This window comes from Triturus cristatus, chromosome 1_2, assembly GCF_964204655.1.
Source record: "Triturus cristatus chromosome 1_2, aTriCri1.1, whole genome shotgun sequence".
In the NCBI taxonomy this organism is placed as follows: Eukaryota; Metazoa; Chordata; class Amphibia; order Caudata; family Salamandridae; genus Triturus; species Triturus cristatus.
The window spans coordinates 75,817,032-75,834,981 of record NC_140580.1 but is presented as its reverse complement, the minus strand read 5'-3'; the positions used below and the strand labels follow the sequence as shown (position 1 = coordinate 75,834,981).

General features: G+C 44.1%; 1 protein-coding gene across 1 annotated transcript in view; it reads left to right on the top strand.

The window, feature by feature from the left end:
• The window catches only part of LOC146866832 (disintegrin and metalloproteinase domain-containing protein 9-like), a 762,935-nt gene that overhangs the window by 298,108 nt on the left and 446,877 nt on the right, over nucleotides 1-17,950 (top strand). The window lies entirely within an intron of this gene.

Genomic DNA, 17,950 nt, shown 5'->3' with positions numbered 1-17,950 from the left:
ACTTGCTATACACCAATAATACAGGTGTTTTCCCAGGATTCTTTCGGTCCTCGCCATCTGATCTGGCCCCATTCTCATAGCTAATTTTCCACAGGACGGCGATGCTCCCGAACGGTAACAGGATGAACTTGATTTCCAGGTCCTCTCCGGTGAAAAAGTAAAACAGTTCTCCTTATCGGCATCAGTTTTCAATGTATCCTCTTCTCTCCTTGCCTAACTCCTAAAACAAAGACATCATTCTAACTAACAAGGGTGCTTCTTCCTCCTGCAACACAAAATTGAGAAAGAACAGAATGTAACATGCACATGAAATTCAAACCATTAATTCTAATGCGAGAAAATATTTAAGGCCTACAAAATTCCGCTAACATAAGAGAAATAGAACATGGACTTTACAAAATATATACAATGACATGATTAATAAGCATATTCAATAATAAAATGATTGTCAATTGCACAACACGAGCGTTTCAGTTAATGTTTCCCGCTGGTTACACTTGATATTCCACATTACTTCTCACCATTTTCTACATTTTGCCCTACGCACATCACATTCATGTTATTACATTACAAGATCCTAAGACTTAGGTTAACACGACAAAAGGTTATATATGCAGATGCAATCTATGTGTGTGACTATAATGCACCCCTACAATGAAAAATAGAATTTGTGCTACATCACATGCACACATGCAGACTGAAACATGCACTTTCAACATCAGCAGCAGACTGCCAGTTAACTGCCTGGTGATCAGCAGTTTTACTACAGTGTTCTAATGAGCAACTAGAGTTTTAACATTCTGAATGTATGCCAAAGGTGTGGCACATATGAAAGCCATCTTGATGGAATCAAACTAGAAAATTGAAAGCAGTTTCTCCTGAGGATACTGCAGTAAATGATGAAATTAGGAAGCTTCATAACAGATAAGTCTCCCAAGATGGCCACTGAAGAAAAAGGAGCCTAAATATTGAATAAATATCACCCGAATGTAGCCCAATGACAGAAGTGTGCAAAGCACTTAATTATTTAGTTTTTTTTGTGGTTTTATATAGTGCAGACTTGACCCAAAGGTATAGAAGTTCTTTACCTGAACATCAGTTACATTACACAAGAACACATTCATTCTGATGCCGAAACTCGAACCTGGCTCCAAGGTTGTAAAGTCTGCAGCTGTGGCTGTAACACCACATCCTCTCCCTTAAGTATATATGCCAACATTTCAACTTCGATAAGAGGGAGAAATACGCGTGGGTGGAACGACCTGAATAACGCGTAAAACGAAATGGGTCAGGCGTAACACGAAATGGGTCGCAGGAGTAACTGGGAATTATTTTTTTTACCATCTTCAAGAAATAACTTCTGCTTTATAGAAAAAGGTCATACATACACATGTAAGTAGAATTTAGCATGCTCACTTCCAGAAAGAGAGTCGTATGTATTAATTTCATCAATACATGACAAGTCAACATAATGGGAGAAACTGTATAAGCCAATACACCTGGAAGAAAAGAACGTGACAAATACAAGGGGGTAATGAAGAAGGCATCAAATTGCAAAGAGGTGCTTTTGCCCACAGTACACTAGTTGTGTTCTTGTAGTAATCTGAGTCAATACCTGTGACAGTCTGTAGCACTAAAGTACAAATCTGTATACCTGGAAGATGAGCTGGTGATGAAGAAGAGGTGGAGAGAGCACATTAGAGCAGATACTCCTGTTTGCACAGTGCACTAATATATTTGAGTGAAAGGCTTGTGAAAATCTGGGGGCACAAAATGTTCTAGTCTGTGTGAACACTTGGGAGGTGAGCTGGTAACAAAGATAGAGGGTGGTAAAGACGAGAGTGGATGATAAGTTGCAGCAGAGACAATATGGTTCTTACAAAGCAGATGTGTTATTTATGTCACTGATTTTAGCTTTAGTGACATTTAGGAATATGAACTGAAAGAAAGTGTTATGGTCCAGGGACATTAAGACCCTGCAGGACAGAGTTCTCTCAAGTCCACAGACAGGACATTGGACACTATACCTGTGTGGGGATTGGGAAAGACTGGTAGCAGGGGTAACAAAGGGAATTCCACTGTAGGATAAACACAGGACAGCTTGGGAGGAGACAAGCTCCCCCAAATATAGAAGAACAAATGGGATGGAGAGGAATCTATATAATAAAGAGTAGGTGTACTACACTTCTGGCTTTGTTTCTTCTTCTGTCATCAAAATAAAGGACATGAAAGCAAAAATGTGTTTGCAATAACATTTTATTAAGGTTTCGGAAATGCACATATTCAAGCAACAATGTGTTTCAAACTCTTAGAGCACTGAGCAGAGCACTAATTATCAGTGTATCATATCGCTGGGGCAACATCTTACGTAATATACACTTCCTTAGACAGGAACTATTTTGATAGAGTTCTGAGACCTACTAGTGAAGCCTGTGTATGTGGCTCTTTGTGCTGCATGCAAGAGAGGTTTTGGTGGCTGCCACTGATAACAAAGCAAAACCAAAGGGGATGATGGACGGAGTGTTGAACATTGCAAGCACTCACCCCCAGTCAACTGATCTGGGTTTAATCCATCATCATTCTTTAGCTCACTCCACCACCCCAGTTCAGACATGGCCATATGCAAATCAGTCTGACCCTGTGCCTCATGGGAACAGTCCAGCCCGAACTGCCAAGCCATGTCTTCCCTGGACCGGAAACAAGCATCCTGGGACCGGTTTCTGGCTAATTTACGGTCATCAGCCAGGCTAGCTTGAATCCAGTGGCAAAGTGAGCAAGGGAGCCACGCCAGGGTATACCCTGCCAACTTAGGGCGAACAAAGCAAAACCAAAGGGGATGATGGATGGAGTGTTGAACATTGCAAGCACTCACCCCCAATCAACTGATCTGGGTTTAAAACATCATCATTCTTTAGCTCACTCTGCCACCCCAGTTCAGACATGGCCATATGCAAATCAGTCTGACCCTGTGCGTCATGGGAACAGTCCAGCCTGAACTGCCAAGCCATGTCTTCCCTGGACCGGAAACAAGCATCCTGGGACCGGTTTCTGGCTAATCCGCCGTCATCAGTCATGCTAGCTTGAATCCAGTGGCAAAGTGAGCAAGGGACGCACGTCTGGGCATACCCTGCCAACTAGGGCAAACAAAGCAAAACCAAAGGGGATGATGGACGGAGTGTTGAACATTGCAAGCACTCACACCCAGTCATCTGATCTGGGTTTAATCCATCATGATTCGTTAGCTCACTCCCACACCCCAGTTCAGACATGGCCATATGCAAATCAGTCTGACCCTGTGCCTCATTGGAACAGTCCAGCCCGAACTGCCAAGACATGTCTTCCCTGGACCGGAAACAAGCATCCTGGGACCAGTTTCTGGCTAATCCGCCGTCATCAGCCAAGCTAGCTGGAATCAAGTGGCAAAGTGAGCAAGGGACTCACGTCTGGGCATACCCTGCCAACTTAGGGCGAACAAAGCAAAACCAAAGGGGATGATGACCGGAGTGTTGAACATTGCAAGCACTCACCCCCAGTCAACTGATCTGGGTTTAATCCAAAATAATTCTTTAGCTCACTCTGCCACCCCAGTTCAGACATGGCCATATGCAAATCAGTCTGACCCTGTGCCTCATGGGAACAGTCCAGCCCGAACTGCCAAGCCATGTCTTCCCTGGACCAGAAACAAGCATCCTGGGACCGGTTTCTGGCTAATCAGCCATCATCAGCCAGGCTAGCTTGAATCCAGTGGCACAGTGAGCTCGTCACCTACGTCTAGGCATACCCGGCCAATTTAGGGCGAACAAACAAAACCAAAGGGGATGATGGACGGAGTGTTGAACATTGCAAGCACTCTTTGGTTTTGCTTTGTTCGCCCTAAGTTGGCAGGGTATGCCCAGACATGGGTCCCTTGCTCACTTTGCCACTTGATTCAAGCTAGCCCGGCTGATGACGGCTGATTAGCCAGAAACCGGTCCCAGAATGCTTGTTTCCAGTCCAGGGAATACATGGCTTGGCAGTTCGGGCTGGACTGTTCCCATGAGGCACAGGGTCAGACTGATTTGCATATGGCCATGTCTGAACTGGGATGGCGGTGTGAGCTAAAGAATGGTGATGGATTAAACCCAGATCAGTTGACTGGGGGTGAGTGCTTGCAATGTTCAACACTCCGTCCATCATCCCCTTTGGTTTCGCTTTGTTCGCCCTAAGTTGGCATGGTTTGCCCAGACGTGGGTCCCTGGCTTACTTTGCCACTGGATTCAAGCTAGCCTGGCTGATGATGGCTGATTAGCCAGAAACCAGTCCTAGGATGCTTGTTTCCGGTCCAGGGAAGACATGGCATGGCAGTACGAGTATGGCCATGTCTGAACTGGGGTGGCGGAGTGAGCTAAAGAATGATGAGGGATTAAACCCAGATCAGTTGACTAGGAGTGAGTGCTTGCAATGTTCAACACTCCGTCCATCATCCCCTTTGGTTTTGCTTTGCCACTGATAACAGGCAGCTTTTTGTGACTTGAAGACATTTCGTTTTTAGACTAGGATTCCAGCTAAGGTGTTTATTGTTCCTGTCAGTTCAGCGTAAACAGCGGTTGATGCATGACCTCCTTTGATGTCCTTGCCTAGGTTGTGCCTTGAATCTGAACAGATTTTCCTAACTGAGCTAAATAGTCCTTAACAATAGGCACTGCTATGCGGCAATAGTAAAATAAACTTTGCCAGTTTTGCAAGGCTTGGAAATAAGGGTAGCTTAGTAACACAATTGTTTAATTTGGATAGACTCTTCCAAACCTTATCAATTCTTTCACATTTTGGCATATCGCTGTCTGCCATTCACTGATATTGCCGAAATTGTTGATGAAGACCTTCTAACTCTTCCACTTCAATCACATCTGGAAATCGAGATGCTAGATTTTCAATTTGTTTTGATGTAGCTTGTAGTCTGGTGTCAGAGTTCTAGAATGTGAGAGACATAAGGATGTCATCCATTAAAGCAGGCATTGACTTTATTATATATTTTACAGCATTTATGTGAAAATACTTTGCTTCATTCAGAAATTTGTTGTATGTTGCTGAGCCCAGAAGATCCTCTTTCCTGGCCTCCTGTTTGGTCATGAGGCCGATGTAAATTTCATTTAGTGGCAAGTGATTTCTGCATTTTCAATGTCAATTAGTAGCAAATCTGAAGCTGCAGCCATAACTTTAGGTTTTATAAAGTTGGCCATCAAATTTTGGAAAAGATGCATTGCTGAAGAGTGGAGAACATGTATCATTGGGGATTCACTTTGAAGTAATGTATTGAAATAATCAAAAGTTGGAAGCGCAGCCTGAACAAACATGAAATAAAGTTTTGTCTTTGGGTTTTTGAACAGATTTACAAGTCGTTGTTCTCGATCACCAGATTTTCCCTTTTTCTTATTGCCTTCAGAATCCTTATCAAAGTTTGAAAGAAAGTAAGACTGAGTCCCATTGCTTTAGCGTTCTCTCTGCAGACTTTCCCAAGCTTAGCCACCTAGTACTGACATGTTTAATCACTTCTTGACTTCTGTCTCAGTAAAATTCATATATTCTCCGAATATTCCTTTGCGCTTCACACTTTTTTCAAAGTGGTAATATATGTCTAGGAGCATATCATCAACTTTGAAACAGTGCTTTGGAAACTTTTTGTGCACTCAAATGACATAAATGACAAGGACAACCAACATCATCCACCTTTTGTTTCTCATCCTTTTGTTCACTTCTGATTTTACTGAGTAGACTGTTGTCCTTACCGTTCATGCAATTAGTGTTATCAGAGAAATATGTTGCACAGTTGTTCCGACTAAGATTATTTTCTCTAAAAACGTGGTTGCATGTGTCAAACAAGGTCTGGGCTTCTCTTGCAACAATAGAAGGCGTATCAAGCAATGCCGTGACTATGTGCCCTGTATTTGGGTCTTCATGGCCCACTAATATAGGAAGAGATTTATCATTTCCATAATTATTTCCATCAGCTGCTAGGCTTTCTTCTCCAGAGCCTTTCTTTACCTCATCAATACTGTATGGGGCAATAGCACCATTAACTATATGACTGGCTTTTGTCCTTCCACAGGAGAATTTTGCAGCTATTTTTAAATCTGGAAACATTATTTGAATAGCGAACTGGCGTGATCAGAGACTGCTAGGGGTATATTATGTTCTGTTAGGAAGCCAATAAACAAAACTTCAGCTTTTATCACCTTTTCATCAATATCTTCTTCTCCTGCCCGGACTCCAACCCAATCAGTCACTTTTCTAGTCTGAGTCTGTGACAGTTCACAATTTTTGTGTTTTGGTGTATTGACAAGCTTTAATACATCATTCCTGCCACCATGGGTAATGCTGAAACGTGATGCACAAATTTCACAAAATGCACTGCCTGGCCCATTTCTAGATTTCAAAATGAATGGAAATTCTTTTTGCCATGTCTCTTTGAATGTACAATCGTACTTCTTTTTTTTCTCCCCTTGGAGGTGTGTGATCTGATTGCTTCCAGCTCATGCTCAAACACTATTCCTGTATTATCCAATCAAAATAAAGTGGATAAAAAATGCCTGACCTGAACAGGGGCTGATGGTCTCACTTGTATCAAAGCAGTGACTTGTTGTAGCTGCAGGTTTGTACTAGCCATAGTCTGGCAACAATTTCCAAGTTCAACCTGCATAAAATCAATACCAATAAGAGATTACCTGCTATATCAAATCACTACTTACCTGTGTTACCCAGGTTATCCATGTAAATGGAAAGGATATCAATATGCAGAATAATCTTGTGTGAAAGCCCTGCCTATGCAACGCCTTTGTTTAACAAGCATCTTGAGGATGTTATCAGTCTGGCTCCACTTCAAATCCCAGTTCCTAATAAAGAAAGCAAATAACTTTGTATTGCATGTACAACAGTTACCAAAGAATAAATGTGATGTTTTAAAAATGAGGCTGCTCTATCAAGAGAAGTGCTAAAGTACAGGGGGCCAAATTTGCCAACACTTTGCACCAGCTTTGGCTCACAAAAGTGATACAAACTGGCGCCAAGTGCTCTCTGACTGAGTTGGAGATCAGTAACCCTCGTGGGGACTGAAGGAACCGAAACTCTGTGCACCTCGTCAACTTGCGGTTGCAAAGGCGTATTAGTGTTCTTCCTCCAAGTTCTTCGGGTTCTGAGTAGCCCCAACCTCCAGCACCTCCAGTGACCGGAAATCCCTGTCCACTTCGCATTGCTTGCACTGTGGCCTGCATCTTTTGGTGAGCTGCTTGAGGTCCTCTTGCGACTCCAGTGTCTCCGGCCTGTGGGTCCTGTTGAGGGTCAACTGTAACTTCTTAGGGCTCCCCTGGTTGCTCCAGGCCTGCCCTGACTCCCCTGCTTAGGGTAAGTTCCCTGGACCTTGCTGGACTCGACACTGCCTCATCATCGATCTCCACGTCCCTTGCAGCTGCCAAGGCTTGTTGATGCTCCCGACAGACACCGACCCCTCAGCTTCTGGCATCCAACATAGGACAGCTTGTGCATGTCTCGTGGTCATCTTCAGCATCACCTGGTTCTCACAGCTGTAGGGGCAAGGTCACCATTGACTCTTCTCTAATGCACGATATCGGTGGTCATTCGTCTTCCAAGAATACAGGTCACCCCTGAGTGACAGAGACTCTGTCCCATCTGCTTGCAGGTTCTTCACATCCAGAATCCACCTTTGGATTCCAATGGACACTTCTCGTCTTCCAGCAGCAGCACTTTTCTGAAGTCCTCCGTTGTGTTCGACTGCGGTTTCCGACACCCCTTCACCCCTATGCACCCGGCATCCCTGGTGTAGGCAACATGGGTACTAGGGTATCCATGAGTGGGGTGGCTCTCCAATCTTCTGTCTTCCATGGGGTTACTTCAGGGTCCACTGGGAAGGGTCCTTTTTCTTTAATAATTGCAACCGCGACTTATACATTGAATTATACTAAGATTGCGGTTGTGTTTGCACACTGCACACGCTCTCCGTGGCATCTCTATCTACTTACCTTGGGTGGTTCCTTGGGTCCCTAGCAATTCTATGTCCTCTTGACTGTGTCTCAACTCGAGTTGTGATTCTTAAGCCACTTTCTTAATATATGGTATGGTCCCGCCCTGGTGCCCACTCTGTATTCTGTGCTATTTACATAATTTCTTCGCTAAGTATTTATCTCCGGGTAGGGGATATCTTTGTGTATTAGAGAGTACTGTATAATAAATACATATTTTTATGAGTACAATATGTGGTTCTTTTTATCCAATCTATACCTATATGATTGCATACTAGTAAAACAAGCAGCTTTACACTCCTTCTGAACTAAACCTTAAGGATGCTCTCCACAGCTATCACTTAGAGAGCTTTCTAGGACCTCTAAAACCACCGTATGGGCTTGTCTGGACTTGTGCAAGGTGCCCACTTACATAAGTGGACATCATATACCAGACCAGCCTCTCACAAGATGCTTGGGTGAAATAAAGTATTTGTCCAAGATAACAATTTAAGCGGACAAGCCATTTACACATCAGGCACTATTCAGGTATCTGTTTGTCTTTACTTATATTAATGCTTTGTTTTTACCTTGTTGTTCATTTTTCATATAGCAGAACCAACCAGAAGGTACTCGAGTGCTTTACGTAAGCACCAATTACATTACACAATGTCACCACTCATTGTTTATAGGGAGATTAAGTTATTTACCCAAAATCACAGGATGATGAGCCAACTCCAGAACTTGAACCTGGTTTCCCAGTTCTAAGTCTGCAACTCTGGCCCTAACACCACGTCATGAGTATAGGGAAAATCAAGTATTTCATTTTGGCGCTAACAAAAAGCAGACTTTTAGACTGTTTTTAGGTGCACTACTAATATGTAAAACTGCCAAAAATGTTGATTCCTGTCACATGCTTCTATCTCCCTTTCCAATAATTAAGGCCAAAGCATTAAGCTTTGGTGTCTAAGGTAATTCTTGGAGAGGGAGATTAAAGCGTGCGTGAATGAAGACTGGCATCAACATTTTAATGTTGGCAGCTTTACAAAGTGTTCAAACAAAAACAGAGTTTAAAACACATTTTTTCTCCCAGTGCTGTTTCTCGGTTTCACTAAATGTTTTTTTTCTTACCATTCTTTCCATGCGGCGCAAATTCCGCCGCGGTGCTGACCGTTTCTTGCGCGGGCGGGCTCATGACGGAACGGTTCCGTCATGAGCACAGCTCAACCGACGCTCATGACGGAACCGTTCCGTCATGAGCATGGAAGGGGTTAACCTGTGTCAGGAGCACGCTATAGCAGGCAGAGGGAACTTAACAATAATATTGTGCACTGACCTGCAGAAACAGGTTACTGGCAGTGCAGTACTTCGAGCCTCACTCTCATCCTCAGGAGAGATGCCTGCAGTGCTGAAGCCTGCGCAGAAATACTATTATGCAGTGCGTAGGACTCGGAGGCAGGAAAATACATTTGTTTCTGTAGTCCTGAACGCTGAGCCCACCCAAGCTCACTTCTAAACCAATAGCTTTTGGGCGGGCTTAGGCTATCGTATATTCACAACTATGGGAGGTGGGGAGGAAAACAAAGGCTGGAGAGCCAACGTCATTTTAAGCTCTGAGTTTAGCTCGACTTTAAGTTATTTTAAGCAGCCGAAGCAGGTCATTCTGTAGTTCGTGCTGCATCATGTGGAATCGTGTTTCTGGATGCTTAAATCGAGAGTCGGGAGACTAGCCTTCAAATCGGTAGTCTCTCGCCTGAATCGGGAGGGTTGGCATGTCTGCCTAAGTGTAATGTATAATCAAATGATCAACTGGATAAAAAAACATAAAGATAGCAAATTATTTAAAAGTGCTTTGTTGCTATTTGAGAACTCCGACAATATGTCCTAATTTTAGTTCTTTAGAGCACTAACCATAATTTCTATGGGAATAAGATCCTCTCATGGAGGAAAGTACAGAGGCAACAAGTTGCCCACGCTGTGCAGGCAGGACGGGCAGTGGCAGTGCAACAGACCATGGAGGGCAGGAAAAAAGGGAGGCAGGGGCAACAAACCAACCATGCAGTGGAGGCAAGAGAGGCTGTGGCAACATAAAAGACCATTGAGGGCAGAAGGAATAGGCAGTGGTAGTACAACCATACATACCAACAGACCCGATTCAGGCAGGAGACTCCCAATGTTTTTAAGCCCAAAAGGCCTTTATTTTATTTGTCTCCTGCCTAAAATCACCTCTTTTTCAATGTAAGTCAACGGAAAAATCAATTCAGTTGAGTTCAGTTCATACTTTATTAATTTTTAGATACTGTCTTACATTTTAAAACCAAATAAAATCTTATTATTTTTATTTAAAGGGGAAGAAGAAATGAAGGAACCCCCCACTTATAAACCAGATTAATACCTAATACACCATTATTTACTGTAAAATCTCCATTCCTTTTTCCACCTTAGCACATTGCATAATTTAGACATATTTTGATGAATTTTGCAGGCACATGCCACATCAAAATATTTCATTTTTAACAAAAAAAGTGCAAGTGCGTCATTGCGACAATTATGTCATATCTTTAAAAAAGTGAAGCCTATTAAAATAACAGCATTTCATGGACATAAAAATTTTGAAAACGCAATACACATGTGTAATTATTCTCTAGATCTAATAAAGCTTCACATTTTTCAGCTCTTACATATCGCACATTTAATGCTACACGATAATTTAATTGTGCTATACGTAATGGGGCATCTGGAAGTGCTAATAAATACAGAAATCCATTCCTATTTTCCCAAGAATCTACCATTTACTTTGCTGAGGGTCTATTCCTTACATACTTCAAATCAGCCAACCTCGAATCTTTTTTGCTGGCTATTTTTAATTCTGCTTTAGAAAGATGTAAGGCCTCAGCTATATTTAATTCTAATTTTAAGGTTCCTGCGATGGCTTCTAGACTTTTCTTAACCTTCTTCGCCCACTGTAGTTCACTCTTTCTTATTTGAATGGCACATAAGGCTGATATCTTCTTTACCTTTGAGATCCAAAGTTTATCGAAAAATCACAAGGTTGCTTTATGGGCTAAGAAATTCCAGGCCTGCAAATTTCCTTCTAATATTATTGCCTGGGACAGTGCACCTTTCGCACGAGCCAACAACTTTTTCAAACATTTACTTTCACACCTCTCCCAGCTTCCCTCCATACTTAAGGCTAATAACTGGGTCCGTAGAGGCCTTGAGTGGGGACCATTGCATTATAAGCTATCAAAGGATAGTCCAGGAAGGGCCACCATAAGTCTTCTTAAAAAAAAGAAGGCCCCCTATCATTGCTACTGCCCTCGTCTCCACCAAGGCCCAACTCAACTGTCTAGTAAACGTCATACACAAATACTTATAAGTAGATACGACCTCAAACCTACTATTACCTAACAGCCACTTATACGGTTTACTTATTTTCCCAAACTGGATTATTTTAGTTTTTCCCAGGTTCAACTTCAGTTTATTAGCCTCACAATAATGTTTGTTTTAGTCAAATTCCTCCGCAAGCCTACGTGACACAGGTCCAAAATTGCCAGATCATCTGCATAGAGTAGGTACAACACATGTCTACCAGCAATTTTCGGGGAAAAGGAATGAGTCGCTGCCAACTCTCCCGGAAGGTCGGCTATGAACAAGGAAAACAATGTAGGGGCTAGGACACAGCCCGCCCCATTTCCCAAGGGAATTCACCCCAAAAGAGTCCCATCTAAATCGAGCTCCACTTGGGCCCAGTTCCTTGTATGCAATTCCTGTAAGATTGCTATCAAATTAAGCAATTTGGAATACCCTGAAGTCTTAATTTAGCCCATTGTATACTACAGTCAACCAAATCAAAAGCTGGACTAAAATCAACAAAACAGCTGAATAAATTCCCAGTGGTTTCCTTTCCCTTCTGACCCAAAGCCCATAAACTGAAACAATGGTCTATTGTTGAATGCCCTTTAATACAGAGGACTTGAAGTGTTTCCCTACAAAGTCTTTAATTGAGACCTGCAATGATTTGGCAGATAGATGGGCTTTGTCCAATACTGGAGTTCCCAAAGATCCTGCTGGGGCACCTTCAAAAGAGTGGAAAGCACAGGTTCTCCTTTTCTCGATTTCACCTCTCTCTTCTTTCCTTCATTCCTTTCTTTTATTGCACTTTTTTCTTCAATGGAGGCATCCTTTTAGCCAAATAGATTGAACCATCAAGTGTTACTTAAAAAGGCGCTTTTCAATCACACTCTCCTTTTTAAGTTTTATGTGTTTTCTAATTTATGTCTTATATTTATGTTTTAGCTTCATTGACCAATAGCTCAGGATAAGGAGAGTATAGTGGTTTTATAGACATTAAGCCGGGGGCCAAGGCAGGGAAAAACAACCTGATCCAGGGCCAGCGCCTTTGTGCACTTCGTGAACACGAGTCGTAGCATGGCCCCACCAATCAGAGCCCCCCCCCTCCAGCCAGCCCTAGGTAGCCTGAGTGATCCAGAGATGCAGTTGATTACTGAGGGCCCCGATCACTGCCACACGACTCCCTGTGCAAGTATAAAACAGAGCAGCACCCACAGCAGGCTGCTGACTCGAAGGAGACACCTCGGGGTTTCAACAGTGGAGGCTGAGCTAGCTCCTCCAGTCGTTTGTCCACACCTTACTTGAGTATATGATGTCACAGCTACTATAACTGCAGCGTCTTAACAGAGGAGACACTCTAAGATCATGTCAGCAAGTAACAGGTAGCAGGCAAGTAACCAGGCAGTAGTTGGCACAGTGGGAACAGTGAACACAGGACAGAGAATAACGGACCGGCAGGCGGCAGCAGGGTTGGACCAGAATAAACCAAATGTAGTGACTGGACAGATAACTGCTGCACAAGGAGAACAAACCAATCATCCCCTCCACCCCATGTAGACCGCCACTCGTGCTTGCCTCAGCGGGACACATGAGGAGGAGAAGGTATCGGTCGGGGTCAGAAAAATATGCAAAACAAGAAGTATGGTGCTGGCTCTCCGTTCCTCAACACCATTTTACCAGGGAAAAGCTGGAGTCTTCCAAAACTGCTTAGGTTGCGTCAGCTCTGTGGGTCTGGCATCCAGATCACACCAAATCACACAGCGGTCTCATGGTATCACAGGGTCTCACGGCAAGTCTTCTTTTCAATGGGACCGCCAATGCGGATGCCGATGCAGCTCTTGATCTGACTCAGCACTTCGCGCCTCTGCGTCACCACACTCCGCGTCTCAAGCACTGCCTCCCGGAGATTACGGCTTCTCTCTCTCCTTGGTTCTTTGGACTGCTCACCCATCCAGTCAGCTAGTGGTTTCTTTCACTAGGGTTTTTTTTCAAAATCTCCCTCTTACCAAGTCAAAAATGTTGGCACATTTGGAACATTGGATCATGGAGGACAGGAGGAATGGGGTAGGGACACAACTCGGATAAGTGAGGGCAGGAGGGAGATAAGCAGGGGCACCAAACTGACCTTACTGGGATGGCGTGAGGGGTTGCAGCAGCACAATACATCACACAGGGCAAGCGGGATAGCAGTGCAGCAAATGGACCATTGAAAGCAATAGGGAGGGAACAGGGCCATACAAATGGACAACAGAGAGCAGAGGGAAAGAGGCAAGGGCAGCAAGCTAACCATAGCGGACAGACAGGAGGGACAGTTGCAGCATAAAGGACCATGAAAGGCAGGAGGGAGGGGGCAGGGAAACGACAGTGAACCAATCTAGGCAGGAGGGAGAGGATAGTGGTCTGCACATGGAAAATGAAGGACAGGAAGCAAGGGGGCAGGAGCAGGGCAGGTAGGATGGGCACTGGAAGCGGAGCACACCATTGAGGGCAACAGTGAAACTATCATGGCATACACAGAGACAACGGAGGGAAGGTGGGCGGGGGTCAGGGGCAGCAAGTTGAACACAGAGGGCAGGTGGAAAGGGCTGTGGCAGCACAGAAGCCCATGCATGGCAAGCGGGGGGGTTGGTGGCAGGACAACGCCCATGGTGGGTAAGAGGGATAGGGGCTGGACACAGACAAAAGAGGGCAGGGGCAGGAACTTCACAACAGACCATGCAGGGCAGACAGGTGGAGCAGTTGCAGCACAACAGAGCATGGAGGGCTGAAAGGAGTGGCAGCAAAATGGTCCATGGAGGGCAGGTGGGAGAGGAAAGGGGCATGGAACTTGGACAGGCAGGGTGGAGGTGGCATCTGACAGCCATCTGACCATGCTATGCAGGTGGGAGGGGCAGTGGTAGCTCAACAGAACACTCAGAGTAGATAGGAGGGTGGCAGGTCCATGGAATATGGTGGGCAGAAAAGAGGAAGCGGAGGCATGCACACAGACATCGGACGGCAGGGGGAAGGAGAGTAGGGACAGCAAGCTAAGCACTAAGGCTAAGCAGGAGGGCAATGATGGGAGATAGAATTAGGGAACAGAGGGTAAGAGGAATGGGCAGGGACATCGAGCTAAATGGAAGGCAGTGGCAGCACATCGGACCATGCAGGGCAGGAGGGAGGGGCTGGTGCATGGACTTGGACAACAGAGGGTAGGGGGGAGGTGGATGGGGCAGCAAGCTAATTATTTAGGGCAGGCAGGAAGGGCAGTGTCAGGACAATGGCCTCACACGGCTGTAATGAGGGAGCAGGGTCATGGGCATGGACAATGGATGGCAAGGAGGAAGGAGCAGGAAGCATGGGTGGGGGCAGCACAGTGCCAGGTCAGGCCTTGCATTCATTCCCACCCACACTGTGCATTGCAAGGGGCATCTTACTTCAGGTAAAAATAAAAACTCACTGGAAAAAAACAAAGGCTACAGGGTCGTTACAGTTAGAAAATAGCATTAAAAACCTTAGAAATTAACTGAGAAAAACAAAGATTACAGGGACGTTATAGTTAGGCTCAGATTTTACTTGTACAAAACCAGTGAAATTCAGCAGTTATAGTTAGCTGCTCTAACTATAACTCGTGTCCCCGCAGTGCACCGCTTATAACCTCACAAATTACATTACTCATGACATGGTCAGTGACATTACTGATGCCATCACAGATGACATCTCAAATGACATCACTGATGACATCATCCACAAAATCACCAACGCACACCCTCATAGAACCTATCATATACACACTCCCACACAACCATTCAAAAACTCATTCACAGATCCATACCAGTACTTACTCACTGATTCATAGATCTACACGCAAATCCAGTCACAAAAACTGCCACTCATACACCCACTCACTCACTAATAAAGCCACTGACATAGCTACACATAATGCCACTTACACACTGAGTCAGTCACCCATAGAGCTACTCACACACCTACTCGCTCATCCTCACAATCACACAGCCTCTTACTCACCCATACAGTTACACTCCCCCACTTACTTACTCATACATGCACTAACACATACACTCTTACCTATACAGTCACTAACACAAGCACACACTCACCCATACAACCACTCCCACATTCACTCACTCACCCATACCGTCACCCATATACCCCATCACTCACCTATATGCCTTTCACATACCCAGTTACTCACCCATATACCACTGAAACATCCACTTACTCACCCACACAGGCATACACACTCACTCATCCATACAGCCACTGACTCACCCACTCACTCATCCATAAAAGCAGCCACACACACCCTCACACACCCACACAGACACTCAGGCACTTATACAAGTACTCAGAAACCAATAAATCACCCATACAGCCACTCACGTACCCACTCACACACCCTTAAAGCCACTTCGACACTAACCCACAGGCTGATACAAACATTCACACAACCAGTCTATCATCCATACATTCACTGAGACACCTAATCACTCACTTATACAGCCAGTCACGCACCCACCAAATCAGCCATACAGGCACTCATAAACCCACTGATTCACCAATACACCTTGTCACCTTGACATTGCCTTGTCTCAGTCTTCAACTGGATGGCGGATGTACAGCTCAAATGCAATGAAGGGAAATCGGAGATTCTGCTATTTGGCACAGTTCATCCGAATTTCCGAGAGCAGCTTTGGCCCCCTGACTACTCATGTCCGACCTCCTCCGGGAAACCGGCAAAAAACCTTGGGATCTGGTTCGATGAACGTCTTTCTTTTGAGGTACACATTAAGAAGTTGGTTGGTGGTTGCTTCGGCCTGTTCAAATCTTTTAGAAGCTTCTTTCCCCTTCTGCCAGCAGCAGCGAGACAAACAATCACATGTGCACTGATTATGTCACGGCTGGATTATGCTAATGCCCTCTTTTCTGGCATTCCGGGCTATCTATTGAATAAGCTACAGGTGGTCCAGAATACCGCTGCCAGACTGCTGTCGGGACTGTCTGCCAGGGACAGTGTACAGAACCAGCTTCATTTATACCACTGGTTACCGGTAGCAGCCAGAGTGAGATTTAAGTTACTGATTCTGGCTCATCGGGCTCTTCATGGAAGCGGGCCTCTTTATCTACAAAAGCGGGTGTCTTTCTATACCCCTGCGCTCCGCATCTCTGTACCTTGCCCAAGTTCCACGCTTTAAGCGGCAGAGGATTGGGGGTGGCTCCTTCTCAGTGAAGGCAACTACTGCTTGGAACGTTCTTCCGCTGACTTTGCGTACCATTCAGGACCCAGCGGCCTTTAAAAAAAAACCCAAAAACTCATCTGTTTATCTGAAGTCGAATATGGCACCCCTGTAGACTCGCGCCGGGATACTCCGGAGTAGCTGTGCACGTAATAAATGTATTTAACATAACATAACAACATAACATCTTGGTGTATATATATGAACACATATAGTTACTGGAGATGTCATTTGAGATGTCATTAGTGATGTAATATGTGAGGTCATAAACAGTGCATTGTGGGGGCATGAGTTATAGTTAGCTGAGCTAAAAAGAATGACAGACATTATGTTGATTATTAAATTGGGTCAGGCGGTACCTGAGGTTCTCTGATTCAAATATTATTAATAACAAATGACTGTCGAGGGATTTTTAATTATCAAATCGTATGTCTCCTTGTTGGCAATATAAAAACATATAAGCAATATTACAAAAAAGTTACGATGAAGTATACATTTGTGAACCATTGAGAATAAATTTGCTCTACTTAGTGCAGAGTTCGTTTTTAATAAATATTGTTTTGATCAATCAGACTAAATGGGCTGGCGGTGTGGAGATGGGTGTAGGAAACCTGTCTCAGTGCCCTAAATTTGACCTCAGTTGGTGTTTTCATCTTTTTAATTCCACTCGATATAACAAAAGATTTTAACCATCAAACTTGTTAGCACTCCCCAGCGTCATATAGCACTTGCTCAGTCTGTGCATTTAGCACTGCCTGGAGATGCTGATAGGACATAACCCCGATAGCACACCTTCTTATTAAAACAAAAAAAAATATTTGCATGCAGTATCATATGTTCTTGTATTAATGAATTTCTGACGACTGTTTGAGCGGTCTTAACCGTGTCATATTCGCCCATTGATGTAGGTGATTGTCATTGTATATGAAACTTGTACGAAGTATGTTTTATTCCTTACCATAAATTAACATTCATATAAATACATGTATGTACTTATGCATGTGTGTGTGTTTCAATACATAAATGTTAGAAAACATGGAAGGTGCTGCTGTACCAATTTCCTGTTTTCTTGGTGCTGTAATATTTCATACGATGAATTAATTGTCAACTCCCGTATAGTCTTCCAGGCCAGTAAAGTTCTTTTCGAAATCCATTTTTATTAAGACATGGTGAATAAGAATGAGAGAGAAAAAACATAAGACAAGGAGCCATGGTCAGGGAGCAGACATGAGATGGACCTCTTGGTGGCTAGAGAATGAGCGAGAGTTTGAGCCCCAACTGACTTGCCCCAATGTGGGTAAGAAATGAATGTCAGAGATGTAGAAACAGGGTATACATTTTCATTCAAGAATCAAGAAATAGAAATGG